At 42.4% G+C, this 18,797-nt stretch overlaps 1 long non-coding RNA gene across 5 annotated transcripts in view; it reads right to left on the bottom strand.

The window, feature by feature from the left end:
* Positions 1–18,797, bottom strand: part of LOC130930942 (uncharacterized) — a 109,875-nt gene that overhangs the window by 37,940 nt on the left and 53,138 nt on the right. Inside the window, exon 4 of one of the 5 annotated variants that reach the window (XR_009067132.1) lies at positions 16,807–16,911. The exons of the other annotated variants lie outside the window; for them this stretch is intronic. This is a non-coding gene — a long non-coding RNA (uncharacterized LOC130930942). The remainder of the gene's footprint in view (positions 1–16,806; positions 16,912–18,797) is intronic. 5 annotated transcript variants of the gene reach the window in all.

Genomic DNA, 18,797 nt, shown 5'->3' on the forward strand with positions numbered 1-18,797 from the left:
CATCAATTGTCGCCTCGCTTTGTATCATCCCCAAGAGAAAATCCCAATCTGCTCTTGAGCCCACGGCTGATGGACACCCCATTATTCACTGCCTCTTCTTCAACTGCGAGAAATGAGCGGGGACAAGTATAAAAAGGACAGCCTTAAAATTAATCCCTTCGCTCTTTCTGGTGCTGCTTGAATCCAAATGAAAAAGACGATTCGCTTCCCTTAATCAAAAAGTTTTTATCTTCTACCCTCCTCGAGCTGAAGACGTCGGGATAATGCTTGTTTCATTTGCGTGTCCCGTGAGTTGACACTGGGGAGGGCTATGAGAAGGATCATTGTACTGTAAAAACTGAGCACAATTGAAATGAACTCGTCCTCCTCCATTAGTAATACTCAACACTAGTTTGGTTAGTAACGTTATCCCACTGACATTATTTCTAGTCACCATTAGCTGGGTAGCCTTGTGGCAAAATGCCTTAAACCCCTTTTAGACTTACAGTGGGGCAAATAAGTATTTAGTCAACCACTAATTGTGCAAGTTCTCACACTTGAGAGGCCTGTAATTGTCAACATGGGTAAACCTCAACCATGAAAGACAGAATGTGGGGAAAAAAAACAGAAAATCACATTGTTTGATTTTTAAAGAATTTATTTGCAAATCATAGTGGAAAATAAGTATTTGGTCTATACCAAAAGTTCGTCTTAATACTTTGTTATGTATCCTTTGTTGGCAATAACAGAGGCCAAACATTTTCTATAACTCTTCACAAGCTTTTCACACACTGTTGCGGGTATTTTGGCCCATTCCTCCATGCAGATCTCCTCTAGAGCAGTGATGTTTTGGGGCTGTCGTTGGGCAACACGGACTTTCAACTCCCTCCTCACCCTATGGCGTCAAAATGATAACAAGAACGGGGAGTAAAAATCCAAGAACCACACGGGGGGACCTAGTGAATGACCGACAGAGAGCTGGGACCACAGTAACAAAGGCTACTATCAGTAACACAATGCGCCGCCAGGGACTCAAATCCTGCACTGCCAGACGTGTCCCCTTCTGAAGAAAGTACACGTCCAGGCCCGTCTGCGGTTCGCGAGAGAGCATTTGGATGATCCAGAAGAGGACTGGGAGAATGTGTTATGGTCAGATGAAACCAAAATAGAACTTTTTGGTAGAAACACAGTTTCTCTTGTTTGGAGGGAAAAGAATACTGAATTGCACCATATCCACTGTGAAACATGGGGGTGGAAACATCATGCTTTGGGGCTGTTTTTATGCAAAGGGACCAGGACGACTGATCTGTGTAAAGGAAAGAATGAATGGGGCCATGTATTGAGAGATTTTGAGTGAAAATCTCCTTCCATCAGCAAGGGCATTGAAGATGAGACGTGGCTGAGTCTTTCAGCATGACAATGATCCCACAGCCATGGCAACAAAGGAGTGGCTTCGTAAGAAGCATTTCAAGGTCCTGGAGTGGCCTAGCCAGTGTCCAGGTCTCAACCCCATAGAAAATCTGCGTAGGGAGTTGAAAGTCCGTGTTGCCCAACGACAGCCCCAAAACACCACTGCTCTAGAGGAGATCTGCATGGAGGAATGGGCCAAAATACCAGCAACAGTGTCTGAAAAGTTTGTAACAGTTACAGAAAATGCCTCTGTTATTGCCGACAAAGGGTACATAACAAAGTATTGAGATGAGCTTTTGGTATGGACCAAATACTTATTTTCCACTATGATTTGCAAATAAATTCTTTAAAAATCCAACAATGTGATTTTCTGGGTTTTTTTCCACATTCTGTCTCTCATGGTTGAGGTTTACCCATGTTGACAATTACAGGCCTCTCCAATATCTACAAGTGGGAGAACTTGCACAATTAGTGGTTGACTAAATACTTATTTGCGCCACTGTATATCTCGGTAAATTCCCGTGTAAGGTGACGCGGGATTTACCTGTGTCATGACTTTGAGACATGGGGAAATATCCCGGGAATAAACCGGGTTGGACATTTACAGACTTTTCCTGTGTTGGCGACTCGGCGCTCTCTGTGCGGAGATGACAAGGGACGGGATTTTATAACCTGGACATGATGTCAATTTTATTTGGTCTCGGCAACCAAATAAACCACACATTTCCAGAGATGGACGATAGACTGTCTCTTCCTCAGCCCAACGATCCAGTAGCAATTTAATTTCCTTGTTTTCAGTTTTGCTATTTTCAGTTTGCCATGTTGATAATTGGGGTGTTTGTTTACCGCTTTTCGTCTTACTGTGAAGAAAGAGGAAATGACGATCGGCCCGCCATGACATTTTCGCCAGCAGCCTTCGTGCTGTGACCTGGGAATTCAACACCTGCTTTTACACATGCCACGTCCCGGGTAAGTGACGGACATTGTACTAGGATGCGACCTGATAAATGTTCGCGTAATCTCCGTGTCAGTCGACCCGGCAAATTGCTTTCACACAGAAGGGCTACCCGTTTCAATCCCAGGATTTAAACGGCGTTCAGGGTATGTTTGAAAGGGACTTTAGGCTACATCTACACTACAACAGATAATTTTCTCAAGGGTATTTTTATACCTGTTCACACTTCGTTGGCCGGCCCTCCCGCTTGCAAGGTACGCCTGCATTTGCGCAAACTACGCATGCGTAGAAAGGAGAAGCCTCATATGTTATGTCATCGCCCGCGCGATTTACCTCTGAACCGGAAACTCATTATTTGCCGGCGGCAAATTTCGGAATTACTAGACTAGACTGTCATTATTTTCACTGTTTTTTTCGTGAACGCAATTGAACGTATCACACAGGAACGAGAGTGATGAAAGAGCTCACACGGATTTTACGAGCAGTCGCCGAGTTGTGATTGAAATAAGTCTGACATCGTTACTTGGGATGTTACAATCGATGCTCTGTTGTGTTCTCACCACTTGGAAAATAACAAATAGAAGCATATGGTGTGGCGCTGCGTATATTTCCTGGAAGCCGCAACCATTAGTGCTTGTGCATAACGGTGGCGATCCTGGAAGTGGCGACAGTTTTGAAAGGCAGAAATGTCATGGAAAAAAAACTGACCGCACGCCTCTTTGACTGGGAGTACCAAGCAGGTCACTTCTCGGGGTTTAATTTTCGTCTACACATATTTATATTCTCATGTTCGGTTGGCATTGAGTTGGGAGGGGATAGCCCCGCAGCTGGCTGATCGGAGACAATGCGAGAGACGAGCTCTGTAAAAAACACTCATCTCCGCGTCATCGGCGATGTGAGGACCACAAATGGACACTACATTGAAGCATATTATTACGACGTAGTTTGAAGGTTCAAGAAAAATGTGTGGGCTGTGGGAGGAGGGATGGGCTGCGCTTGACCCCCCAACCCCCCTCCCTTCCTCCCTCCCCGGGCTGGCTGGGTGGGGGCCGTGGCCCTGGGTTGGCGCCCGTCTGCGTGGCTGTCACGCACCCGGTGGGGCTCGCGTGCTGCTGAATGTGGTAGGGCATGCTCGGGTTGGGGGTCCTGGTGCCGGGATTGGCGATGGGGCGGCGTAGGGTTGGTCGCCAACGAGCTTACATTCATAAGAGATTCACACGATTACTGGGTTCTAGATCACAGAACTGATTTGTGTACACTCTACCCCTTTCAATCACTTAGCTTATAGACACCCCCACCACCGTCCCCCTCTTTCGCTGGCCAATAGGCCCCCACATGGTGTATACCGGAAATACAGCTCGCTGATGATGGCACCAGCATATTAGTAATTAGTCTAGATGTTCAATGTATTTCTTGTTGTTGTTTGTGTATGTGTTTCTTTTCTTTCTTCTCTTGTGTTTCTTTTCTTCTGTCCCCCCATAACCCCTTCCTGTTCGCTGCTTTGTCATAAAAAAAAAAAAAAAAAATAAAAATAAAAAAAATTGAGTGGAAAAGAAAATAGGAGCATGACTGCCACGTCATGATCGTCCCTCTAATGTTTACGATGCCGTCATGCCGCACTAAAAATGGCGACGGCATGATGTCACTTCCTTAGTATCCGATTGTTGTACGGAGAAAGCAGTCCATAATAAGCGGCGTGTAATATTACCCGCCTAAATTACCCGTTTAACAAATAATCCGGATAATAGGCATACTAGTGTAACCGACATGCCGTATAGTCCAACTAATTACACGCTTAAGGCCATTATCCATCCTAGTGTAGACGTAGCTTTAGTGTCTACTTTGCCCCAGTGTCAATTTTCTTTTTGCCTTGAGTGTATCTTGAACTTTGATTGTTCTGCTTCTGAATAATAGAGCAGTTTCCTGAGACCACCTAAACCCAAGTCAAGCCAGTATTTAACTCCAATATGAATTTCAATTATGAGGCCTGAGGTTTGAGATAACACCCCAAAAACTCACTGCATTGCCTTACGAGCTAACCTTAAAATGACCTAATTCTGTTGCTACTTTTTGCTAGAAAGATAACAGATTCCAACATGAGGCGAGAACATTAGGTGCAATGAAAGTCAAACAGAAAGAAAGATCAATCATTAATCATTATCTTGGTCGGAAAAAGTGATAAAACTCTGAAATTACCAGATATTCCTACTGTAGTTCACCATCCATCTGTGGTCGCTACTCCATATTGAGAGGGACTTTGTTTTGGGTGCCTCCTTGGGATTTCTTACTGCATTTCCGATTGGTATGAGGCGTCAGCATTGGAATTTAGGACAGGCTTAAGGAAGTGCATTTTACATTGGTATCGCACTGTCAGACTGGTGTAACTCGGGGAAGTGGTCACCAACAGGGACATCTGGTCAACTCAACTTCCCCGCACAAACCAGAGAATGGCTGGGTGGATGGCAGTACCCTGAAAAATGACTACAGCACGTGTAACAAAGTAAAAAGTTCCGGAAAAATGCAGCAAAGATGAGGGCATCTGTGGAGCACTTAGGTCTTCTTTGACCTCCAAGTTAAGAAAGTTCAAAAGACAGACCAAGATCAGATGTATTGGTTTTTGTCATAATACTGTATTCCCACCAACAAGATAAACAATATTTAAGAAAACCTTCTAAATTAGACTATTCATTTCACCAAATCTAACAGTTTTCTTCTATCATGTCTGCACAAGACAAAGTGAGATGTGATTTGGCTCTCGGCAAACTCGCAGTCATCAGGTGAGCCGTAAGTCGCGCCTGCAGTCACCTGAGCCTCACGCAGCATGACTCCACACCGTCATGCCTCGCCTCGCATCACTTAGCAGAAGGGTGCAAATTTGTTATCACCCAGGTGTTAATGAAGTGTGGGCTCTTGTGGGCCTAATGAGAGTGTGTTTCAACGGAGTGAAAGCACACGATAAAATGTGATCTCCTCGTAATTTCCATAATTTAGGAAGCATGGACAATACTTATCTTCCGATTTTAAGGGCAGAGTTTTGTGTCAAGGTTACTGAATTTTGGCCAAGTCTAAAGTGATTTCATTTTGCAGCGGCCAAAAGAAAAAGGCAGCGCACACCTCCATGCTGTGCGATGAAGTATAGGCAGTTATTCAGATGACAAATTGTTCAGGCTACCAGGGGATGAGAGAGAAAAGTGGTTGCCTCTCCGCAAGACATGCCGAGGGAGGCGGGCGAGAGGGACGGACCCTTGCTTTTGCCTCCTTTTCCACCTGTTCTTTCCCCAAATTGGCAGCTGGCAGGCAAATGAATGCGGTGCGAAGTGAGCCCACTGAAGTGCAGGGTCCTGCTGTTTAGGCAACAAAGGAACTCTGTGTGAGACATCTGCTGTTCAGTTTTTAGAATACATTTGTCACGTGCCTTTTCCTTGCTCCTTGACCCCAATCCACGTCGTTTCTTTCGGCCTACTTCATTCCTTTGCCTCCTTCTCTTCCTTGGACGAGCAGTGATATCATTCCATTTACCCTTTTTGTTCAAATGACGAAAGGTCTGCCATTTAACCCCAAAGGGTTTTCCGACGAAAGGTCTGCCATTTAACCCCAAAGGGTTTTCCATTGCGTGAACCCTGTGCGAAGGATCAAAAGCAGCCCGAGGAAGCAGTGTCTTTATGAAGCATGTTCGCGCAAGACAAAAAAAAAAAAAAGTAAATTGAGCTTACACACCATGATTAATTAACCCTAATGAATGCAATTGTTTTGCGCCACGCTCACTTGGGCTGCTGCCAGCTGGTCCCCAGTTTCTCTTTGTGCAGCCTTTCCACTGTATAGTACCGGTTCAATTCCACTCACCTAGTTGTATTGCAGAGAACGGCAAACATAATCTGGGGCATCGAACGTGCCAGTTGAGAATATGAGTCACAAAATATGGTGTTGTTGTCGTACTTACGTCCTCAAGACGGCACTATCGGAGACTAGAGGCCGAGTTGTGCTTCCGCGTTAGACCTGCGTCGTCAAGGAAGACCCGATTTCCGACCCTCCGCAGTAGCAAAACACGCAAAAATGGACAAAGCTGACGGGAGTATCAACGAAGAGCAAGTACGACAACCTCTACAATGTCTCGTCAAGACATTATGAAGATTGCCAAATGGCAAGCAATTCCTGGGAGGAGATTGCTGAAAATACGGGACTGGAGGTCAGCCAGCGATTGAATAAAAAAATGGAAGAACCACCCAGACAAGTATGTGTGTGGCCACACAAAGCGGTGACCCAGTCGGCAAAAACTGCCAGCTTTTTATCACTTTATGTCGTCTTTTTGGTTGGTGCACTTCATTTATTGGGTACATATGTTTATTGTGAGTCTGTGACTTATTTACATGTCACACTTCAAGTATATAAAGAATAAAGCACAGGTTTGGTATCAAAAGAGTTGTTTTGATGTTTACTCTTCAAAAACAGACAGTTCACACTCGATATATCATCACTGATTGAGAGTGCCTCTGTGCTTTTATGATAACGTTAACATCAAGGCTTCCAACACAGTTTGGGAAGTTCCATAGCCACCAGAAATCTGCTATGGCTTCCCACTGGCTGGTTGTAGGACACGGCAAACAAATCGGGCTGTATAGCTTTGCAGACCTCTGACAAAAAGCTGGACGCAGTGCTTGATACCAGTTTGAAGCTAGCCGCCACATTACTGGTTTCCACCCGAGGCTAGAACTCTCTGTGCGGCATTAACTCATTTGCTCCCAGAAACGTATAAATAGGTTCTATTTCTAAATGCTTCATTGTCTCAAAAACGTATTTATACGTCTTTTGCTTTTTTTGTGTTGTTGTTGTTTTTTTTTACAAGAAGCATCTATAGCTTGCAATCAATCTGAGAAACAAAAAACAAGGCTCCAAACCCATTTTAAAGCAATAAAACTGGCCACTGGAGGGCAGTAGCGCATTTTGTAAGACCCGCAACCCGATTCAACAGCAATGAATGGCCGGGCAGCACGGTCAGAGCGCTGGCGGCATGATGCCAGGCGGCGCTCCGACTGAACAAAACAACCGAAAGGACGCCTGGGAGGCCAGGCGCTGGACGACCGAGCAAAACGAGTGGGTCCCCAGTGCAGCAGTTCGCCGAGCAGACCTTGCAGAGACGCAAAAATAATTCATCTTTGTGAGACAGACAACGGTGAGGGTAAAGTTTACACGGCTGACGTGGCGACAACGGCATCATCTCGGCGACAAAGCGTCATCTCTCAGTAGTCATGTGTAAATAAATTGTTACTTTGCTATCAAAAGCTCTATTTGTCTGGTTGTTCATGGTGTTTTGTAAAAGGAAAACATTATTCAGATGTTTGGGATGTAACTAATGCAAAAAATTATGTTATGTTTGAAATGTATGCGTTTACAAAAAGTTCATTTTCTCCGTTTTTTCATCAGGAATTGGAAAATTGCTCAAACCAAGCTATTTTCTAATGCTGATTTCTAAAGAATAAAAAAAAGTTAATTATTTTTTTCTGCTGAAAGAAGAGAGTCTAATCTTTCTTTTGGTGTGTTCCATGTTTATATAGCAATAGAACAGAATTTTCTGTGGGCCTTGCAAAATCAGTCAAAATCCAGAAAAACGGCCGGGAGCGTAGGGCCTTGCTCTGGTGAAAATGGCTGGGAGTGAATGAGTTAAAAATCGGACAGACCTCCTCGAAACTGTCTTCTGCGTCGCCCGTGCCTCAACATTTGTATGATCAACATTTATTCAATGTTGATGAGCTGAAGATCCACATTCAAGCGTTCCGTCTTGCATTATTTATTTATTTATTTTCTCTGTTAAACTAGATTAAAGGAAGTCAACAAGCATGCCCCAAAACCGTTACAGAGCAACGCGTTCCCTCCCCGCAGAACTATCAAATGCTCATTGACGCCGTAGTCAGTTCGCCATCACCGCAACGCAGGAGCAAAACTCAGGCTTAAGGCTAGGTTCACACTGCAGTTCCTAATGCACGAATCTGATTTTTTCGTGTTTTTGCGACTCTAGTGAGGCATTAACTTGACGGTCTGAATGGGACAAGTCGCATCGAAGTGGACCATTTCCAATCCGATCTGGGTCACTTTCGTATGTGGTTTGAATCCGATCTGGGCCACATTTTTCCAGAATGTGGCGATGTTCTGAACCGTCAAGTCTCTCAAATCGAAATTCATGCAGCAATTACAGCAGCAAAGAGCGAGAGCAATACGCAAGATGGCAGTGATGTAGCTGTTCATAAGCATTAGCGCTTAGTTTGAACTCGGCTTTTACTATGCAGAAGGATGGCTTGACCACAGTCATAAAAAAATACAATGAAGAATGAAGAAAAAGGATAAGCCTGATAATGCTCGGTTTCTTACTGTGCGCCAAATGAGCAATATTTCAGTATTGCTTACAAGGCCGAGTCGGGGCAAACTGACTTGAGTGTTCAACTCTTCTGGCATTTTCAGTAGTTAGATAGTTGGCTACAAAGCTAAAGTGAAGACTGTGTGGTGACTGCTGTGAGGTACAGTGCGGCAAATAAGTATTTTGTCAACCACCAATTGTGCAAGTTCTCCTATTTGAAAAGATTAGAGAAGCCTGTAATTGTCAACATGGGTAAACCTCAACCATGAGAGACAGAATGTGGGGGAAAAAAAACAAAGTCACATTCAGGCATGAAAATGGGTCAGGGGTTAAAAAGGTGAGAAAGGTGTGGAGGAAATATGTTCCGGCGTTCTGCCAAAATGTCCTCTGTCGGCGAAACGTCCTACATGTGGCGAATTTGACCATTTAAATTTTTCACATAAGGCTTAATATTCGAGCGGGGGTTTAATTAGTTGAAGGAGTTGATTTCAACCACCATTGACTCGCACTAGCTTAGCCACTCCGGACCCCTGAAACTAACAAATAACTGGCAAACTGCACAGAATTTGTTCAAATCAACTCCAACGACTAATTAAACCCCGGCTAACTCAAAGATTAAGCCTAATGTGAAAATTCTGAACTTCCCCTTTAAAATAAAGACCATTGAATATGGCCATTAAAATGTTGTCTATAAAAGTTTTAGAGCAATAAAATAAACAACAAAAATGAATGAAATGAACAAGAATCCTTCAAACTATTTCATAATAGGTCCAAATTGTTTTTCGAACAGATCATGTGACTACAGCACCTTAGAGACAGCCGTTTGCATTGCTAAGCCAAAACTACAGCTGAGGAGGCAAGATGGATATTTAGAATTTCTTTAAACCTAAGCTTTCAAAACTTTCAACAACAACTGAGCTTGAACCGAGGATTGAGCACGAGCAGTATCAAAAAGTCCTGGCTTTCGTGTTACCTGTTGTGCTGTAATTCCAAGTGGTGCTTGAATTGGATGCTTATAGCGGTCGACAGTCTTTTTGAGCCAGCGCAAAGTTCGCAGCGCACGAAGATATTTTTGTCATCTTTACTGGACAAAAATGTGACGTAATGGCTGTGTTTCCAGTGTGCAAATGCAGCCGTTTGTAGTATATCTCCTGCCAATTTCATTGCATCCTGGAGGGGAAGCAAGGCTGTGTTGTTTTGGCCGCAAACTCCCAGCGCTCACGGCTCACGCATCATGGTGATACACGTGACCCTTTTTTTTCCATCCTTGATTAGAAAATGTGACATGTCATGTCACTCCCATGACTACAGTATTCTTCATTCTACATACATTATGGGGCAATAACAAAATAGTAACGGCACAGGCATCAAGGAAAGTAATTTTACTCAGATTACTGATTTAGAAAAATGAACGTGTTAGATTGTTCTTTACTGAAAGAAAGTAATCAGATTACAGTTACGCATTACTCACATAACGCGTTACTGACAACACTGCTTTTATATTACCGTTAAATACACAAGCTTGACGCTACCTTAACGGGAGCTATTTTTCACTGGACGCTCTGGCAGTGTTCAACGCAAGCTGCGACAAACGGCAGTAACTTTGTCATACCGCAAAATATGAAAACGATTAAAACCATTACTCACCAAATTCAATATGCTGGCGAATGCATTCATCTAAAAAAAAAAAAATTGGGAGTGAGACCTCACCTCGTCCAGCGAACGTGAATTTGTTCTTAGGACAAGATCATCTGTCGCAATTAGCGATCTTTGACTCTCTTTTTCTCCTCCCCACATACAAACTTGATTCTCTCTCAGCGGCTGTGATTAACTTAAATGAAGTTGCTCTCCAAACTAAGCCTTGCCTATCATTCGTCTTTGTAAGTTTTTAGTAACTTTGTGTATTGAATTTGAAAGGAAAATGTGTGTTTTGTTTTTGGCGAACTTTTTCATGAAGCTAAACTGTTGAAGCGACTCACACGTGGAAAAATACGATTGTACAACGTTTTAAATGTATTCATTTGGTATATTTCAGTCACCACGATTTGAGAGATCAATAAATTGAAGAATTTACGCCTTGCGTTTGGAGTGTTTCTTTTTGGGTTTGCTGGAATAGCGTCACTGACACTCGCACCATCAAACAGAGGAAGGGGTAAGTGCTGCCGCGCCAAGCCACTTCTGGCTGCATTTTCGACACATGAAAAATAACGAATACGTAGGCCTACTACTGTATGACGGAAAATTTTAGTGGTTTTGTAACCGCCACGTTTTCATAGCATGGTAAACCGTGAAGGTAACCGGCACATGCCTACACCCGAACCCCCCCACCCCCCTTAAAAGTTTTCTCCTCGGATCTACACGATTCAAGTAGGTCATCCTTTTTGACTTCAAAACGGCGAATTTCGCCGAAAGGTGAGAGATTTTCGTGCCTGCACATTGTTTGATTTTTAAAGAATTTATTTCCAAATTAGTATAGAAAATAAGTATTTGGTCACCTACAAACAAGCAAGATTTCTGGCTGTCAAAGAGGTCTAACTTCTTCTAACGAGGCTCCACTCGTTACCTGTATTAATGGCACCTGTTTTAACTCATTACCGGTATAAAAGACACCTGCCCACAACTCAGTCAGTCACACTCCAAACTCCACTATGGCCAAGACCAAAGAGCTGCCAAGGACACCAGAGACAAAATTGTAGACCTGCACCAGGCTGGGAAGACTGAATCTGCAATAGGTAAAACGCTTGGTGTGAAGAAATCAACTGTGGGAACAATTATTAGAAAATGGAAGACATACAAGACCACTGATAATCTCCCTCGATCTGGGGCTCCATGCAAGATCTCACCCCGTGGCGTCAAAATGATAACAAGAACGGTGAGCAAAAATCCCAGGACCACACGATGGGACCTAGAGAATGACCTACAGAGAGCTGGGACCACAGTAACAAAGGCTACTATCAGTAACACAATGCACCGCCAGGAACTCAAATCCTGCACTGCTAGACGTGTCCCCCTGTTGAAGAAAGTACACGTCCAGCCCCGTCTGCGGTTCGCTATAGAGCAGGGGTCCCCAAACTTTTTCCTGTGAGGGCCATATAACTTTTCCCTTCTCTGATGAGGGGCCGGGGTCAGTTTGTAACAGAAAAAGTGTGACGATTGCAGGAGTGCCTAAATGTAAAAATTTATTGTTTTTCAGAAAGCCACAATCAAATAACCCTTTCTGGATTCTTCACGGAACAAAAGTAAATAAAATAAAAATAATAATATAATATAATAATAAAAACACTATTAATTAAATATATAATAACGAAATAACCCTCTCGTAGTTCTTCACAGAAAAGGCCAGGAAATAAATAACACCATTGAGAAAAAAAAAAATCAAAATGCTCTCTGGTATTGTTCAGGGGGCCGGACCAAATGTGGAGGCGGGCCGTATTTGGCCCGCGGGCCGTAGTTTGGGGACCCCTGCTAAAGAGCATCCAGAAGAGGACCGGGAGAATGTTTTATGGTCAGATGAAACCAAAATAGAACTTTTTGGCAGAAACACAGGTTCTCGTGTTGGGAGGAGAAAGAATACTGAATTGGATCCAAAGAACACTATACCCACTGTGAAGCATGGGGGTGGAAACATCATGCTTTGGGGCTGTTTTTCTGCAAAGGCACCAGGACGACTGATCTGCGTAAAGGAAAGAATGAATGGGGCCATGCATCGAGAGATTTTGAGTGAAAATCTCCTTCCATCAGCAAGGGCATTGAAGATGAGACGTGGCTGGGTCTTTCAGCATGACAATAATCCCAAACACACAGCCAGGACAACAAAGGAGTGGCTTCGTAAGAAGCATTTCAAGGTCCTGTTGTGGCCTAGCCAGTCTCCAGATCCCAAGCCCATAGAAAATCTGTGGAGGGAGTTGAAAGTCTGTGTTTCCCAACGACAGCCCCAAAACATCACTGCTCTAGAGGAGATCTGCATGGAGGAATGGGCCAAAATACCAGCAACAGTCTGTGAAAAGCTTGTGAAGAGTTACAGAAAACATTTGGCCTCGGTTATTGCCAAAAAAAGGGTACATAACAAAGTGTTGAGATGAACTTTTGGTAATAACCAAATACTTAGTTTCCACCATGATTTGCAAATGAATTCTTTAAAAATCAAACAATGTGATTTCCTGTTTTTTTTTCCACATTCTGTCTCTCATGATTGAGGTTTAGCCATGTTGACAATTACAGGCCTCTCTAATATTTTCAAGTGGGAGAACTTGCACAATTAGTGGTTGACTAAATACTTATTTGCCCCACTGTACATGTGTTGGTAAACAGGACAATGGTTTGCAGTACATCACACACACTGGCTAACTACATACTACAAATAATATCTAGTCAAGCCTATCCGGTTCTTTTTCCTCCCCAAAAAAGCACGCTAAATCTTTCAATGCCTTTCCAATGGGATATCATTTCCATCAGTGATCATCACATGAAGCTCCTTGGACCAGACCCCCTTAGCAAAGTCAAACCCAAAACAGAACCAGTGGTGACACGATAGGTAACTGCAGAGTAAACTTCCCCTCCAAGCTCACGCTATCACCGTTTACTTTAACATTTAATCCCCATTAAGTGTGTCATCTGGTTTGCACGCTTTTCAATCAGCACCGTGTCCTTCACTAATGTCTCAGTGGTGCACACTTGCAGGAAGGTTGCACATCCAGGAAGGGACAAAATCCCCACCTCACCATCAGTCGTGCACCGCGTGTAAACTAGATGACTTCCTTCAGGCAGGTGGCAGATATCCAGATGTTCTCTCTGTTTCCTCCAGACGTTCATGTCTACTTATGCGTATGCACGAATGTATCGCTCGACGAATCCCCCGAGCTGGTGACCTCTCAGCTCTCCCCAACAACATCACCACTGGAGCACTTTACACCATAATGACTTGTATCGCCCCAGGCCCTGACACATCTGCGTTCTCCCTTCCTCCATCTCTGCCTCACCTCCGTTTCCTTCTCCCTTTGACTCTACTTTTACATTTTCTCCTGCGTATCATCACTCTTGAGCAGGTGCTTCTCTCGTCTTGTTCTACAGCACACACAAAAAAAAATCCCTGATCACTTTATGATGACTTGGGTAGGGTCGTCCCAACCTGTGTTGCACGCATTCCCATGGATACTGAAAAATTATTCCTACAGTGGTACCTCTACATATGAATTTAATTCGTTCCAGGACCTAGGTTGTAAGTCGAAATGGTCGTATGACGAGCGGGATTTTCCAATAAAAATACATTCCACAGGTAGTCCCCGGGTTACGAACGAGTTCCGTTTCTAGGCTGGCGATGTAACCCGAATTTCCACATTGGTCGTAATCAACCCTTTAAGTACCTCTAAATACAAAATAACTGTCCAAAAACAGGTATGATACGTCATATAATAAGATCAAGTAAAAAATAAGATTCTGTGAGGTACGTTTTGTTAAATGCTGTTATATTGAATGACTATTCGGGCTTTAATAACAATGAAGTGGGAAGTCTGAAGAAGGCATTGTCGGCAGCAAGGGAAGAACCGGAGGTTGCGGCGGGCGTCCTGACTTTCCCAAGCCGACACATGAAAACCGGGCTGACACATGAAAACCAGAGATGACTGCGTGTGGTGACAGTGGGTGGCTGCTTGAGCCCAGTCCGAAAAAGGTGCTTTGTCGGCGGTCAAAGAACCGAAGGTTGGGGCGGGCGTCATGACGCTGCCAAGCCGAAAAGGGCACTTCTCGGGGGGACACATTAGAACCGGAGATGACAGCGGGTGGGACCTGACCCTGTCAGGAACTGCAGGACAGATTCAAGATTCAGATTGACACAGCTGGGTGAGGAGGCATGGCAAGAACTAGGTACTGTTTACGTTACTAAAATAAGTAAAAAAATAAAGGGATAGGCTCCAGCACCTCCGCGACCCTTGTGAGGAAAATAGCGGCATGGAAAATGAATGAATGAATAACACGACTGGAGACAGAATGGCGGACGAGACTTCGGCGTCCGAAAGTCGAAACCGCGTAAAACAGGTATGTCGTAACCGAGGGACTACCGTACCTGTAATTCGATTAATGTGTTCCACAGTCCAAAAACCTATGCTAAATCCTTCAAAAATAGTGTAATTATAATTACACATAGCAATTACACATAGCAAAAAAATGCATGAAAAATACAAATCAGAATAATAACAATAATTAGGGTTGTTCCGATCATGTTTTTTTGCTCCCGATCCGATCCCGATCGTTTTAGTTTGAGTATCTGCCGATCCCGATAATTCCCGATCCGATTGCTTTTTTTTGCTCCCGATTCAATTCCAATCATTCCCGATAATTTTTCCCGATCATACACATTTTGGCAATGCATTAAGAAAAATATGAATAAAACTCGGACGAATATATATATTCAACATACAGTACATAAGTACTGTTTTTGTTTATTATGACAATAAATCCTCAAGATGGCATTTACATTATTAACATTCTTTCTGTGAGAGGGATCCACGGATAGAAAGACTTTTAATACTTATAGGATAAATGTGACTTTGTATATTGTGACTAAATATTGCCATCTAGGGTATTTGATGAGCTTTCAGTAAATGATACTATAGCCATTTAACTGTTCTGCCCAAATGCATGATGGGAAGTGCAACCATGACTGTGCGTAGTGGTACCAATTGATATATCATCTCTGCGTTGGGAAATAACATAGGGTGTTAAGAAAAAGATCAATTACTACATTTCTTCCCCACATTGCTTCCCACGATATTTCTAAACGTAGGGAGAGGGATTGTAATGCTTTAGCCAATTAAATAAAAGGCTCCAAGGGCTTCCAAAATTCACTCTACTCATTTACGCTGCCTCTTAGCTCTCTATATAGGTAAAGCAGCACCATTACAGATTGAGCGCGACAATGCATGAGTTGGTCGTGCAGCGCATGCATTAATTGCGTTAAATATTTTAATGTGATACATTTTTTTAAAAATTAATTACCGCCACTATCGGGATAAATTTGATAACCCTACCTTAAGCCAAAACTATGACTCTGGATGAGTGTAACATATTATGTCTGTAACGTTAAATACAATTAGAAAACGATTTAATTAAAAAAAAAATATATATATATATATATATATTTTAAAAAGGCATGTCCGATAATTTTTTTGCCGATTCCGATACTTTGAAAATGACGTGATCGGACCCGATCGATCGGGACATCTCTAACAATAATCTAATGAATTGGGTTCTAATGTGGCTGTTGCGTTTTGCATGCTGTTCCTGAACGCACCGTGTGACTGACGATGGAGTGAGACAGATGGGTTTGAGTTTTTACTTTCAATTTTCATACTCTGTTGTTGTTGGCATCGGCTACGCTGGACAGTAGCTGTGTTCTGTTGCACAAGTTCTGAAATAAATGATTAAAACTTCCTTGCCAATGTTACAATGGAAATAACTGTCACCTTAACTTATGAAGACTGACAAACGGAAGTTCAAGGAGGACCGTCGATATCGTGGACATATTCTATTATTTTTATCTTAATTTAATGGTAAGCTTCACCTTCTACCTTTTTTCACCACCCACACTACGACTACACTTTCTCGGGACACACGTTGATTTCTCGCAAGAAAATCAGCCGTGCTTCCGTTTTGCAGGAAAACAATGAAATTGCGACGGTGTTGTAAATCGTCATATTTCGAGCATGTCGTAAAATGTCGAGACAAATGACGAATCAAATTTTATGGCGAATGTCGAAAGGATTCTTTGTCGAGGTACCACTATACGTATATTGTTCCTATATATAAATGTTTTCACAAAAATAGCATGGCTTACCGTAATTTCCCGAATATAAGGCGCACCCATGTATAACGCGCACCCCAATTTTACTTGCAAAATCTAGGGGAAAAAAATTGTACCCATGTATAACACGCACCCTAAATTTAGCACCAATAATTAGAAGAATATAAGAAAACAGAGCTCGTGTACAGATACAGAAATGTGATTTTACTGACTGGTGAAACACAGCACAAGCATAGCACATTGGTAGTTCAAAACATTACCGTAAACTGACAATATGTACGGTAATAATATGATCTGACAACTTCTTCAACTTACCAGAATCCAGGAGAAAACAAAACAGATGTGACTTTTCTTTTAAAGGCTGCTGTATAACTTGCTCGTTTCATCATGATAAATAAATGTTTCTTCCATGGGTTGATACTGTAAAATAAAAGTGAGAATTTAAGTCGGAAATCGGAACGAGCGCATCGCTGTAGACTACAATATAACAACAGGAACTATTGTTATTTGGGTTTGAGTGTTGTATTTGGGAAATTACGGTAATTGGTTTATTTTTTGTGTGGGTGCATAGCAAAAAGTGGTGCCAGTTCTGTCTAATTGGTCAATAGCACCCAATGTTGTTTTTGGCAGCCCTTTTAATTTTCGTCTTAGTTTTAGTCTTTTAGATGATAATACTTATTAGTCAGAATCATATTTTAGTCGTCTTCGTCTAGTTTTAGTCGACTATGCTAAAAATGGCTAACTACACATAAATGTCACTCATTATAAACATGTGACAGAAACTATTGCGCATTTTCGTCTTGTTCTCGTCTCGTCAGACGAAAACTGGCATTCATCTCGTTACGTTTTAGTCCCTCAAAACACGTTTTTAGCTCGTTTTCGACTCGTTATTGTTACGGAAAAAAGTGTTCTTTAACGAAATATTTTCGTTGTCGTTATCGTTCACGAAAACAACACTGATAGCACCGGCACAATTAAAATAATGTTTACAGCTGGCTTTGCAATAACCTGAAGTGCATATTCCCTTAAACTCACAAAAAAAAAAAAAAAAAAAACAGCTTTGTTTCGCTGGCTTGTGCATCAGATATGATCATAAAGTCAATAAGACCCCTTTACTGTCACAACTATTTCTATTTGAGAAGTGATGTGTTTTGTCGAAAAAAAAACTCATCGATTTGTTGATTTTATCATCGGAATGTATGATGCTTTATACATACAATATCATTTTGGGAGCTCACAAAAGATTGTCCTTATGAATATAATTCTGTCGACACAGAGGTTTCTGGATTTATACACATACACACTTATATGCACACCTATCTGGACACACTTTCCACCTCACCACACACAGTGTCTTGTTTTCAGGTTCATTAAGTCCCAGTGTTAGCCAGAGTGGCTGACAGGATGAGGAACAGTGCAGAAATCTGCCCCTGCAGGTATCCATTCACATTATCATTGGGAGAAAGCCTCTCTCTCGTTCTCGTCAATGCCCTTGTTGCGGCTCAGGGCGAGGGTGGGGGGTAGCACTAATTAGTGAGACAAGGAGCGATTGAAAATAAGTCCATTACACCCATGTGGGCCTAAAAGCTGCAAGTACCTGGAATATCTGCTAACAACTGGCTTCCAATCACTTTCTCTTCTGCTCAGGGTTTTTAAAAATATTGTAGTATACCTGTATACACAGGGTAAGAAATGGGGGGCATAAACTGTCAGTGATCATAAGGGGCTATGTGAAAATTATCTTTCAATTAGGAACATTGATCCAATCATGCGTTAACGTCACTGAGGACTTCTGGGTTTACATGTGAGTGTGTGATTAATTTGAGAGCAAAAGTACAGTCCTACTTCGACATACAATTGCTTTGACACACAATTGCTGCTGCTGGCGGGAAAAAAAACTTTGAAGGGGAAGGAGGAGGCAGCATATTGTATTTAGGGGTGGGGGGGCAAGTCATCAGGCAATAAAACGTGCATTTGAGGGAAAAAATGGACTGTCACATTCAGCAAGTGAAAAGGGGTCAATGTAAATCTGAACATAATGAAAATAATTCACTTAATAATGGTAGGGTCTAGTGCTGCAACGATTAATCAGTTAACTCGAGTATTCGATTAGAAAAAAAATATTCGAATTAAATTTTCCCGCTTCGAGTATTCGTTTAATTAAAGTGGCGTTGTAATGGTTTGTTTTGAAAGTGTTTGCCTTTAGTTTTATTGATTTAGGTGGATACACTGCCCTGTAGTCTGCCTCATTCACATGGCTGAATCCATTTGCTCCCTGTTAAGACCAACATGAGCTGTTTTTGTTT

The sequence above is a fragment of the Corythoichthys intestinalis genome, chromosome 15 (assembly GCF_030265065.1).
Source record: "Corythoichthys intestinalis isolate RoL2023-P3 chromosome 15, ASM3026506v1, whole genome shotgun sequence".
NCBI classification, from domain to species: Eukaryota; Metazoa; Chordata; class Actinopteri; order Syngnathiformes; family Syngnathidae; genus Corythoichthys; species Corythoichthys intestinalis.